The sequence below is a fragment of the Uloborus diversus genome, chromosome 10, assembly GCF_026930045.1.
Source record: "Uloborus diversus isolate 005 chromosome 10, Udiv.v.3.1, whole genome shotgun sequence".
NCBI lineage: Eukaryota > Metazoa > Arthropoda > Arachnida > Araneae > Uloboridae > Uloborus > Uloborus diversus.
In genome coordinates, this window is record NC_072740.1 from 19,709,385 (window position 1) to 19,723,084 (window position 13,700).

Below are 13,700 nucleotides of genomic sequence, written 5' to 3' on the forward strand. Positions count from 1 at the left end.
TCAAAGATACTATTTGAAATTTCGCAAAATATATCATTATTATTAATTTGTTCTCCTTACAATTCTGACAAGGCCGACATAAATGCAAATAGTGCGTTTTTGATTAAAAAAATAAAAATGCCCTTTTTTTTGTGTGCAATACTGTTTTTGGAATAAATAATATCATCTTTCACTGAACGACACAGATATTTCATGCCTAATGGAGCAAACACAACCCAAGATATGACATTCTTGAAAAGAACAATCCGAAAATACTTGAAAATGCAAATCCGACACTTTTGCTCTCTAACGGCGAAATATTAAGTTACATAAATGCATTTCTTGCAGAAATATGCCACTCATTCATGGCAGTTCAAAAAAGGCTTAACTCAAAATCGCTAATTTTTGAGATGTGACGTTTTTGAAAGGAGTGAGCGTTATATCAGTGCCAGCAATATGTAATGTAGAGAAAATGACTCCATGTTCAACTTTTTAATAGAAAGCAGTGCGGGAATCCCGCTAAGCAATAAATTATGATCAATGTCGATAATCTGTGATGCTTTTATGGATTCTAGAAATTATTTGAATTCCGAACCTACAGTAATGATTCAAAGTTATAACAAAATCTAGAACAAATAATAATTACCATTTATATTTGAACTATTGCATATAACATTTATATCCCGAAGAAACTACTCTATATTCAGTGTCATCGAAGCTGCATTCTCTTGCAAAAATACTAATATGATATTCAAACGCATGGGATAGTCTATTGATCTAATGAAGAGGTTTCTCGCAATTGAGAACGTTGAATATCAATCTGAGTAATGAAAATACCAGCTATTTCTGGCTACGAAGTTTCTAGCGGGAATATGACGGACAAAGAGGATTGAATACGTCTTTGAATGGTATGTTTCATTGTGTAATCAATACAGCATTGCCCACTGCAATGTAAGCCAATCCTGAACAAAATTGTGTGTTTGAAATTGTGTGCGTGGAAAGGATTGCTTTCATGTACTGCAGAACATTTGTGGGGTGTATAATATTTTGCTACACGTGGATTTGTTTCAAAAATCATGAATCTTTGAAGCTAAGGAAATGTAAATAAGTAGGTAGGACGAAAAGTTGATTACGTTGAGTTTCGTTGACAGTTCGTAAAGAATCGCATCAATTTATCTAAAAGTTTCAAAGTAGCTGAATTTGGGATTACTTTATCGTTACTAAAAATATTTATTAATGAAAAGAAGGCACGTAAAAACTTTTAAAAGCACAAATCGTAGTTTAATACATATTTTCCGTTTAGCATAAATTCGAAGGAAATATATTTTTACAAAGTCAATATTTTAAACTCAAGGTGGTTTTTCATTTGGTGCTCATTATTGCTTTAAGGTGAAACGTTGAACCAGATTTTGAAGAGATGAAATTATTTATATCAAGTTCAACTAAATGTGATAAAGCATACTCACCCGATGCGTTGATGATACACAATGCATTTTACGACATATTGGTTTGGTCATTCCTAATTATAGGGTAGGGTAGGCCATTGTAGAAAGAAATGTATAAGAGCAAGATCTGGCAAGTTCCGGGAGATTAAAACAACATCTTGGCGACTATTTATTTCAGAACGAGAATGTTTCAGAAGGCACAATACTCTGAATGTTCCTATAAACTCTTCGGAATAATTTCTCTGGAGCCTATTTTTTTTTAGACTCCTAAGATTTTTCACTTGTGTTTGGTTTCTGTATATGAGCATACATGGAGAAATAATTCTAATAAAAGTAAGTTGCTAATACATTATTATGGTTACGTTTGCTATGACTGCATATTCATTTTGTAATGTTGTGAGTCCCTTAAAACATTAAGAAAAAATAAAGCTTCCGAATAGATTACTTTCTTTTTAAACGAATAATATCAATAGTGTACGGTAATTTATACCGGAGAAATAAGCGATCCCAGCGCCAACTGGTTGCTGTGGCCTACCGAGGAAACCGTAAAATTTTACAGTAACATTTGATTTTTACGGTAATAGTTACTGGCAACATGGATGCCAGTAACAATTACCGTAAATTTTCCGGAAATTTTTTAACAATGTTTAAATTTCGAAACACGTGACAAGTATGTTAATGATAAAGAAAACGTACTTCAAACGTATGATAAATCCGTAGATTTATTGTTTTGCATACAAATTATCACTTTTTACTTTATGTGATTTGAGTGGTGAATATGAACCAATCCCCACTACTTATTAGTAGAGTATGAATACTCGTATTTTACAAATAACATCAATTTTGGTCTCGTTTTAGGGAAACGTTTTGTCGCAAATGCTCAGTTAAAATCAATTAAAACAATGAAACATTAAAAAAAAAAAAAAAAATGCATGAAGCTTGAAAACAATCTGGACACTAAATTATTTCAGGAAGAAGAAACGTAGATTAGGTTTGAGGAAAGTTTAATGAATTTTTTTTTAACCACAAGAAAAGGAGCGTGAGCTTGGAATTATGGCTATTTTTTAAGTTTGAAATGCTCGATATTTTTTTCATAAAAGTAAAAAATAATGGCATACACGTGTAAAAATGTTACAAAGAATATATTTCAAAATAAGAAATCCTATCAAAACTATTGCACACGTGCAATGATTTAAACAAGAGAATTAAGAGGAAACATATCTATACTAATAATATAAAGCAGTAGAGTTTGTTTGAACGCGCTAATCTCAGGAACTGCTCGTTTGAATTGAAATATTCTTTTTGTGTTGCCTATAGCCTTCCTCCATGAATGGACTATTCTATATAACATCGAGCTATGACTAATAGGAGTGAATCAGCAATAAAACATATTATGAAAACGGGAAAATTCATGTTATAATATAAAATGCTTGGAACGAAAAACACACGTAGCCACGGTGACTCGACCTGAAAGTGCGGGCTTCGTGATCCAGTGAGTGTAAGTTCGAGTCAGTCATGAAAAAATCTTGAGGGTAGTTATTAGAGAAAATGCTAAAAAAGATTTGTAAAAAAAGTTTACCGTAAAACGGTACAACTTTGTGCCAAGGGTGCAAAAATGGGTCCACTGTTGCAGTGGCGATGATTTTGCTCTCTAGGGGCCTATTTTTTGAATTTACGAGCTCCAAAAAAGAAAAAATAATAATAAATCACCAGGTAGTGTAACCAATTAGGTAGTTAAAGACGCTGAATCAGAGATTGCCATTGTTTTTGTATGCCTTAGATAATTTAGTCGTTTTTAGTGCCTGATTCGACTCACTCGTGGAAGAGCCAAAAGTCTCCTTTGGGCAGACCACTTATACTGATTTCCAAGATCTGGAAAGTTCAGATTTGCTTTACTAATTTGTCAGTTATGAATTAAGCCGTTTGTTGACTTAAAATGTTTCATTGTTTTCACAAGCTCTCAACATTTATCGAAAATGGAAATGTTGGGGTACAACAATGGGTCACCGGTTTTAGTGGGTTTTAGTGGCTTGGAGCTTCATTTTATTCCCTGTAGGGATGCTTTCGTCGTATTTTGTGTTATTTATGGTAAATAATGGCAAGAAAAAACAGAAGAAGGCTTCTGGGTCGCCCTATCGCCCGTACTCATGAGCCCGTACTAGAAGTTTTTGAAGAAGGTGCTGACTGAAAACCGGACCAAATACAAACTGAGATAATTTTTAAAAATTATTTATTTTGATGAGATTTGGAATAAGAAACGTGATTTCGCATTTTAGTTTTCAATTTTTTTTTGATCTCTTTTAAAATTTGTCTGACCGATGTATTTTTTGAGACCTATGTACATGTACCTAGTCTTTAGTTGGTGAGATGTTTCTAGTTTTCAAATGTTTCTATGTCAAAACCTAGGCAGATAATAAAGAACGTTACCTACCTTTACCGTGCTGAACTTTATTAATCACTCAAAACGACACGTGATGATTAAGGCTTAAAAAATTGAAATGAAAAAGAAATGATGGAATAAAAAATATTTTTATAGTTTCAAGCAGAGGACAACATGTAGTCTCAGGCAACAACAGGCCAGATCAAATTTTCACTGTTTTTTCTAGGTTAAAATGAGGTGGTTCATAGTTGTACCCAGTAGGAGTGCAACTGTGGGCCCCCACTGGGAAAAAATTCCTCTTCCTCTTCTTTCCAACTTAATTTTTTTTTTTAACATTTCATTCGAAAGACGAGATGTATAGGTACCATTGCAAAAGTCCTCAAATTTCTAAATCAAAGATATACACGGAATTTTCATTGAAAACATCGAAAAGTGGCCCATAGTTGGATCATTTTACGGTATACGACGTATCATTGTCTTATTTTTCTTATTAGTTATTTAATTTTAAAAAGTTGAACAGTTTGTCTGTTTGGTTGAACGCGCTCAAATCAGAAACTGCTGGTTCGAATTAAAAAAATATTTTTGTGTTGAATAGTCCATTCATTAAAAAAGGCTATATAACAATTACGCTGTGACTAATAGGAGTGCAGTAGTAATAAAAAATGTTAACGCGCATGGGTTTTGTTTTTCAACGGACTTCCTTTAACTTCTTAGCACGGGCATCACCGTGCGGGCACTGATAGTTCAGGAATATTTTAGGATGATTTTAGTAGTAACATTTTATCTATATGATTAAAATGCAGAGCTTTAAAGCATTTGCAGAGCCTCAGATATTAAATAGTTCATTATTGGATAAAAAATATAATCGAAAAAAATAACTAAAAAATTTAAAAAAAAAATCCACACAATCGAGCGTGTAGTAGACCGAAATGAATAGATAAGATAGTTTCTAAAAGGATTTACAAATCGTTAAAGAAAAAAGGTTTGAAAACCTTGCCAGTAACAGTTCAAGTTAGAATCGATTGATTGAGGAGACCAAGGGTCACAAAAAGCTGTCGAGTCAACGAAGAAGAAAAAACCGGCATGAACCATTATCTACCCTTTAACTACCTCTTTTTTAAATGAAGTATTCAACAGTTTCATAATGTGTCATAATTTAAAAATTTTTATTTTAAGAAAATATCTTTCGTGTTAATATTATAATGTGAATGGGAGCAAACGGGAAATCTCTAGTACTTTAAATAAAATGTGTGTGAAATGAAGCATATGTACTCAGAATTCAGACCGTTCATGCATAGAAATAGTTTCAAAATACTATTGTAACACCAGATTCCGTTCTAACTAAGCCCTGATTTTACATGACCATTTATTTTTAATGCTGAGAGTTGAACCCATAGGAAAGATAACCAAAGAATACCATTCTTTCTGGGATTTCATTGGAAATGAATCAGAACAAATTTAAAAGTGGAATAAAGGATATATCATAAAATTATCCATATCGTGTAATTTTAACAGATTGATAAATTCATTTCAGGAAGCTTTTTTAAAGTGTCATTAAATATGGACATGCGTAGGGGAGGGTGGGGCATAGTGAGACGAAAAATATAAAATTCAAGAAATTTGGAAATTTTGATTCTATAAGGAAAACTTTAAGGTGGATTTGTAATGCAGCTTAAGTATACAGTCTTTTGAGACACAAAAATTTTTATTATTATTTAAAGTTTTTGAAATAATATAAAAAAAGGGAACATGAAATTTTGTCTCACTCTACCCCAAGCATGGTGAACAGTGAGACAGCATATAGGGCACAGTAATACGAGGTACAGAGAGACAGCATTTACGGTTCAGTGGAGCATAATATGTTCAACGTTTAAAAGCAAAATTAAATCATCAAGAAAAAAAGATGTTTCATCGTACATCTAAATAAGAATTTTATTTTCAAACCACAAAAAGATTGAGTCCGCTTTGTACCATTTCTTTTCCCAGGAACTGTTAACAACAATTTAATGCTTTTATTTGGAACGTATGCAACATCTGATACGGTGTCGATGGTTAAATAAAAATACTCAAAATGGTTTTACTTAGGCGCAAAATGCTAATATACTATTCTCCATTGTCATCAACTGCCTTTTGAACATTTCCAGCATAAAAATATTTCTGTTTGATGCCAAATTCTGTGAGAACCAAGTCTTCTTCCAGTATCTCACGATGTAGCTCTTGAAACCATAAAGGAAGATTTTCGCACATAATCTAATAACCTATCTGATCTGCCATTTAATTTCTTCTGCCTCATCAGTTATGTCAAACTATTTAAAGTATTTTTCTATATTTTTTATTTCTTTTTTCATTTTTTACTTTTTGTGTATTTTTCTAAAGTTTTGCAACGATACTTTTACCCGTTTCATGCTCTTTCTTCATTACTCAACCGTTTCTCTAATCAATCTTTGAATATCCTCTAAAACTCTATGAACCTAAGAAAACAATCACTGCTAAACTCTAGAATGAGAAGGTTCTTTTGGATCAGTTTTATCTATATCATATAGATTACTTCATCTAAAATGTCACTTGGAATTAAAAGGTTAGTTACAAATGAATTTGTAGCAAAATGTCCCTATTTCCGCCCTACGTGGTTTTATACGCATGTATAATGAGGTAAAAATACCTGTAAAGTAAATAAACAACAAGTTGAAAACTCTTAAATTAATACCGTACATAGACTTCGGTGCGCCCTCCTACCGGAAGATTTTTTTTTTATAATTTTTACTTAGTGTTATTTTTTCCTCATACTTTTTGCGACCCCCCCTCGCACCGCAGGGGTTGATGAGGTGCTATGTACGCCTCTGTATTAGATCATAAAATAAATTTAAGAAAAAAACATCCCTTTTTTGAAACAGAATTCGGGATGAGGCGCAGTGGGAGTCTCACTCTGCCTCAACTACGATTGTTTCACTCCGTCTTTTTCTTCTAATTCAACATTTTATGGAGTTCGTTTAAAGCCTATCCTAAATGTTTTTAATAGTAATTAGCTACAGAGGTAAAACAATGAAAGTAATCAAATGGCTATTTTTTATTCATAAAAGAAAATGTTATAAATCGATGCTTGGAAGAGGCAAAAGAAAAACAGCATTGCTTGCATGAAATCAGACAAAATAACGATAATTTTACTGCAAACACAAGTAACACCTTTATGTCCCAGAATCCACCCAGCCAAATGCTGCAGATTCATGGGTACCTATCATTATTTTCCGATTATAATTAAAAAACGAAAAAAAAAATTGTCTCACTGTGGCCACCTCTTAAGAATATTAGAGTAACTATTGGCATATTCAGTGTTTAGCAGAGTATGTGTTTGATACTTAAGTGTTGAAACAAAAATATTTCAGAATCATTGCAAATGTTTCTTTAGTCTTTTTTTAAATTTAAATTATCCTTAATTTTATTTGAAATAAATTTAAACGTATATCCTCATTTTCCAAAAGACACATTAGTAGTTATAATTTATGTAAGCAATCTTTTATTGCAGTCATATTTTTATCATGCATGGAGAAATGTATTTCTGACGAATTACTAAATTTTCCTCATACTTACAGGCGTGATAAATAGTAAAATGGAAATAGACCTGCATTCTACATTGCCAAAACATTTTCAAAGTATAATCGCAGTGTCCATTTCTGCATTTGTGATGAAAAAAATTCTCCTTGCTTCATGTGATCCCTTTAAAACATTCCTAGTTTTTTGAAAATGGCCTTTGCTTCCAGCTCGACTTTAAATTCTAACATCTGTTATGTTTCGGAAAAGTTTGGAGACAATAATTAAAACAGTTCTGTTTCAATTAAAACCAGAGCTGTCAGAAACATATTTTTATTGGTTTTTTATTTTTTATATATTTTCCTACTGAAATAAAATTTTATTTGCATTCGTGATAGATTTTCTACTTCGCTTTTCTTTGGTCTTTGATTCGTTTACAAGTGGTCTTATTTTCCCGTTACTTAGATCTGTTTTTATTTTCTTTTTTCCCCCATTTTCGTAACTGAAGTTTTAATAAACGTTTCATTTTTTTTTTTTTTTTGTGATACTAAAAACTTAAACATGCATCTACTTGAGATTATTTTTGAGTTCTCGGAACTAGTGTCAATCAGTTTGTTTTGATCACTAGATTTCAGTGTTTTTTTTTTTTTTTTTGTAATTTAGATTTGTGCTGCATTCATTTAATATCATTGATGGTAATTCTTTTGAGATTTTTACTTAGTCATAGCATTGAATTCGTTTTACCAAAACAGTACTTAAAGATCAGACTAAATTGAATTCAAAAATCGCTATTTTTATGTTGTTATTGCATTGCATGTAGAATCTTACACCAGATCGAGCCATACCAACGTAATTAAAAGAAAAAAACCCTTAATAATTATTTACCAGTGCGGTAAGAGCTCGAGTCCCAACTTTTTTAAGCACCAGGCACACGTTTTTACACTTTCCTGCAAAGTAGTGATAGTGCGACTTACTTTAGGCTGACTATGAGAGACATAGTTTACCTTATAAAAATGTTAAAAATACTTGTTTTTTTATTTATTCGATTTTTTTTAAATTTATTTTTTGTGATTTTTGCTTCTTTTTTATTCTCAAGCGAACGAATAACGAAATGAAGGAGAAATGTATACATTTTTTATTTCATTTTGTTGATCATAATTTTTGTAACTTTAATAGTACTGCTTGTTAAATTTAAGTACAATACTGGTATTGTTACTTATCTTTACAGTTTTAAACTTTGTGATTACGTTGTTTTGAATGTGTTCTGCTTTTATGAATTTAGTTTGTTTTTAATCTTTATATAAATGAACCAGAACCATCAGAGAGCTACAAATGTGTATGTCCGGGGTAAACTCGGAAACTACTGGACCGATTTCGTTGAAATTTTCGGTTTGTTTTGGTTCTTGCAGGGAAGGTTCGAAAACATTTGATGAAGTTCCAAATTCAAGTTTAGGAACCAAAAATGGCTTTTACTGCTTGAAATAATTATCGTATCGCCTCGATTTTAACTTCATTGGAAAGTGCGGAAAAATACATCCTTGAAAGACTTTCTACTCATATTACAAAGGAACAGAAAGCCTTCATTAACGAGGGGAAAAGTCATACGCATTTTAAATAAGGGAAAATCAGTTTTATTTTCGACATTTGAAGCGTTGCCATTTTTGCTAAAGTGAGGAGAAATAAAATTCTTCAACGGCTTTAGGCTTCTCCAATAACGGGGGACCTAAAATTATCGTCTATGCCAAATATGTTTTTAATGAAGTAAATTTAACTGAATGCATGACATGTTGTTGCCCTTTTTGCTCAAGTATGGACAAATAAAACCTTTTTTAGGTTTGCAACCTGCAACCTTTTTTAGGTTTCTCCGATAGTGAGAGATAAAATTTTCCTCTTTCGATTATTCTTAGATTATTAAGGTTTAGTTATTGGTTTGTGCAGATTTAAGACGATTGATAAAACCTTTAATTTAAATTTATAATTGAAATGTTATTTACTGTAGTATTAAATCTAATTGAGACCTAAAATTTACTGTTTTGAAATTATTAAAGAATTTCTAATCAAGGGACTGCCAACCTGTGGGCCGTGATCCCTATCGGGATCGTGAAGCATTTTTTTTTTTTTTTGGGTCGGGACACAATTCCATAAGTGCAATAAATTGTGCCAATTCCATAAGTGCAAGTGTTGAAATAATATGTTATGAATGATAGTAGGTATTTTCTATTTTTTATAATCATTGTATTACAAGCATTATTAAGCACAAATAAAATGTCTCAAGCACCTCAAGTAATCATTTAAAACCTGCACATTGTATGCATGTATAACATACTCCCTATACATGTGGAGTCGCGGATTGTTTAAATGGCAAAAATAGAGCCACAACATGTAAAGGATTAATTACCACTGGTCTAATCTGATGTGTTTTTTTTCCTTTAAAAATTGGCGTCCTTATTCGACTGGTGTGTTTTGGGGAATATTGAACTTATTCAAAAAGGAAATTTCTGATGCTGTTTTCTTAATCTTAATGTTTTGTTTTTCTTTTCCATCTTCTTTTTTTTAGATATACTACTGTTGATGCTATTTTGGAGTTTTCTTTATTAATGTCGTTTTTGAAACCACTTTCCCTACTTAAAATGAAATTTTTAAAGCGACGTGACGATTTTATCAGGTGTTTATAGAGGCCGATTTCTTTATTCCAATAGGGACTTTTAAGAAAGTTTTTTTTCTTTTTCTAAAGAAAAATTCTGGGGAACTATCGTCCTCATTCTAATTGTATTTTTCAGGAACTATATTATTTTTATTCTGTCTAAAGTTTTTAACGGAACTGTTGATTTTATTTCTAAATCATTGTCCTCAATTTTATTGTGAGTTTTAGTGATCGATTTTCTCACACTAATGAGAGTTTTCAGATTAAGGTTGGTTTAGAAATAAGATTTTTTTTTTTGAGTTCACACACACCACCCCTAATTGGTAACTAATTTATGCTTTTCAATCAAAATTCATGGCTTCTATTGACGATATTTCAGGACTGTTGTCTTTATTTTACTATCCCAAAATTTGGCTATATTTCTCCTTATTTATTCATGAAAAAAAATTATGCAAGCGTCTCGCGGCTTCAGTTTCTTTTTCCACCAAGAAACTCTGTAGCAATTGAGGTAGCCCACGCAGTGTGGAGCACATTTTGATGGGGATTGGGATTTTTAAATACAGCGCTGACTTTATTTCAGAACCGTTGTCCTATTTCTTTAAAGGACTAGTCCCGATTCGACGGGCACATTTTAAAGATTAATAACCTTACTGCAATGAGGTTTTATTAGGCGCTGTTGTCATTATTGTAACGGGAAATTTTGCTTGAATTTGTTTTCTTTTATTCAAGCCTGAGGGTTGAATGTGTCACTTGACCTCGCTTTGATTTTCGAGATAGACCGTGCAAAGCATGGCGGCGATGCAAACAGTAGTTTTTTTAAATCATTCTAACAAAATTAGTGGGGGAAAATATGTTTCGTAAAAGTTGTCATTTTTGCCCAATTGACTTCACCAAAATTGGTGTTTCACTGAAAATGCGATTTTTCATAAGTGAAACAGTTAAATAAAAGTCGTGATTCTTTTTAGTAGAAAAATATGTGCGGTTTTCAGTTTTTAATATTCATCTGGAGTGTGTTTTTTAATCAAATAATTTCTTCTTCTTCTTTAGGGGTGGGAGGATTTCCATTTATTGTAACTATATCGCATATTTCGATTAAAGTCTTTTTCCTTCAGGGGAAGCACGGATTTTCATTTTGTTCTTTTAGTACTAATAAGTATTTCAATTAAATTCTTTATTCTTCAAATGCAAATCTTGGATGGGGGGACTTTTACTGTTCTGAATTTTAGCTGCATGACTTAAATGCAGAAATGTCTTATGGATTCAATGGTTGAAAGTTATTATCTTATTATTTAACATTAAGCACTTATCTACGGTGATTTTGAATAACTTTAAAGAGTACTTAAATTAAATGAACAAAACATCAAGTAAGCTTTGTGCTACAATATGATTAAATTGAAAACCAAGGTAAATAAAGCGCAAATTAACACAAAAATACCGCATACAGCTATTTTATTGCTACAATGGAGCCTCTTAAGGCTCCATTGTCAACTGGTTCTTATGGAACCAGTTGACGTCTTTATAACCGGATTTTTTTTTTATTTCATAGAGTTTGTACGAATTTTAATTAACGAAATGAAAACTTTTCTTCTGTTTTGGAGCGGAAAGTAAAATTCACATAAGCTAAAAGAGCTTTTTTTAAGCCTTATAGAAGCACGGCCGTGCGGGTGCTATAAGATAATAATTCGTGTACTTGAGACAATTTTTCATTGATTTTTTATAATGATTTCTTGGACACACTAGTTGCCAAAAGTCACGTCACATGCAGTGCTGTGCGGTACTGCTAAGAAAATATGAAGCATTGAAAAAATATTAACACATTAAAAAATATAGTATGTCAAAAAAGTATTCACTAGTTACTCTTTAAGTTAATCCCTAATTTGAAGGATATAGTTTGCCGTAGCACCATATCAAGCTTGCGATTTACGTTAAAAAGGAAAGAGTTAATTGCTAAAATTTTTACGTTAAGTTTTCAGTCACTGTGTGACGTACTTTTTTTTTTTTTTTTTTTTGAGTCGATATCAGGGAGCGAAAATTAACTTACGTACATGAAGTTTCCCATAATAATGGTAAAATGATTTTCTTGAAAACATTAAATTTCTGCTAGAGATAAATAATCTGATAATCAGCATATGGATTTGGGAAAATATTTATGAGTATTGCACCGATTTTCGGAGGCGCACATTTAGTTTTCAATTATTCTTTTTTTTCCAAATTTCAAAAGTTTTAACGCTAAATTTCATTTGACAGCTAAAATCTCGTTCTAGTAAAGACATCAACTAAAATTACCTAAGAACAAAGTGAACCCTCGTAAAATCAGTATAATGGTATTTTGTGCGAAATGATTTTGCTGGTCCCTTAGACTTTATTGAAACGGGATTCGGCTGCTTTTTTTTTCAAGTAATTGTGCATAAACATTTCTAGAACATATGGAGCTTATTAATGAGAATTAGAAGCTTCAAGGTTCGTGTAAGATTTTCAATATTGATCCAAAATTTTCAAAATTAAATGTTTCGACTCATACACACAATTGATATTATCTTCCATAAATATAGCTTACTCAATATTTCATATTTATTGTCTTTAGTATACTCCGAGTAGTTTAAGTAGCCGCATACATTCCTTAAACTCAAGCGACGTGAGAGCGTTGCGTATATTTTGTAAGAATGTTAAAGGTATCCTTTTTTTTTATGCTCCAGGTAGGTATTTTCTATGAAGCATTTGCAAAGGCATGCTGCTATCAGCAAATTAAGTTCGTCTACGAACTAGTTTTACTTTTTCGGCCACGTTTTCAGGCGCGATTACCTTTATAACTTTATAATTTGCATGAGAAAGCGTACATAAAAATAAAAGTTGCCAAAAGGGTTCTATTTTTACCGAAAAGAGTTTTAGAAGAAAAGTTTATTGTAAACAGATGAAATTTATTTGTTTATTTTTTGAAATAACTTTTGCGTTTTAAAAAACGAAGTTAAAATATTTTGCATTTGTAATTAATAAATTAACTAACTCATCCGTCACTCTCATAGTGTGTATTTATTTTTATTCCATTTCAACATTAACTAAACTCGAAGATTTGAATGAAAATATGAAAGAAATCGCGAAAGTATATTGATGTTAATTGAGAGCGGAGAGGTAAGTAGTATCCAGTTGGAGTTTTTGTTTCCCAAAAACAAATTTAATTTTTGCTTTACATTTTCTGTACATAAACGACTATAATTGGTTATTGTCAGTTTCCATCATTAGAAATTTAATGGTGGTAATTAGGTATTATTTTTGCATAAATTTGACTGAATTGGTTCTATATTCTGTATGTTGTTTTTCTTGTGGGGAGGGGGAGGCATACAAATATATTACTTACTTGAAGAATGTTAGAAAAAAAAACAGTATACTTATCGAAAAAATATCATAAACTATGTATTGCAAAATGAATGAAATATGTCATGTTCTATGACCCCCCCCCCCACTTGCCAAAAGTTCAACTCCCAGTCCTCGCTTAAACCCCTGTAGACTCATAAATGTCAGATTACTTTCTCTGAAAATTACTTTAATGACCTTAAACACAGTTAAAAATGCATTGTGTCTTGCTTTTCAATATTTCATTCCCAACATTGTAAATGTTTTATTTTATGTGCATCACATGCAGTGGATATTGAAGTAACTTCTCACATCACCTTCATGGCCATCGGAGATAAAATAAGATATTTCATATGTAGTTATATATTTTTTT

The 13,700-nt window shown here is 31.7% G+C and overlaps 1 protein-coding gene across 1 annotated transcript in view; it reads right to left on the minus strand.

The window, feature by feature from the left end:
* Window positions 1–13,700, minus strand: part of LOC129231807 (collagen alpha-1(I) chain-like) — a 139,719-nt gene that overhangs the window by 125,434 nt on the left and 585 nt on the right. The gene's annotated exons all lie outside the window — the stretch shown is intronic.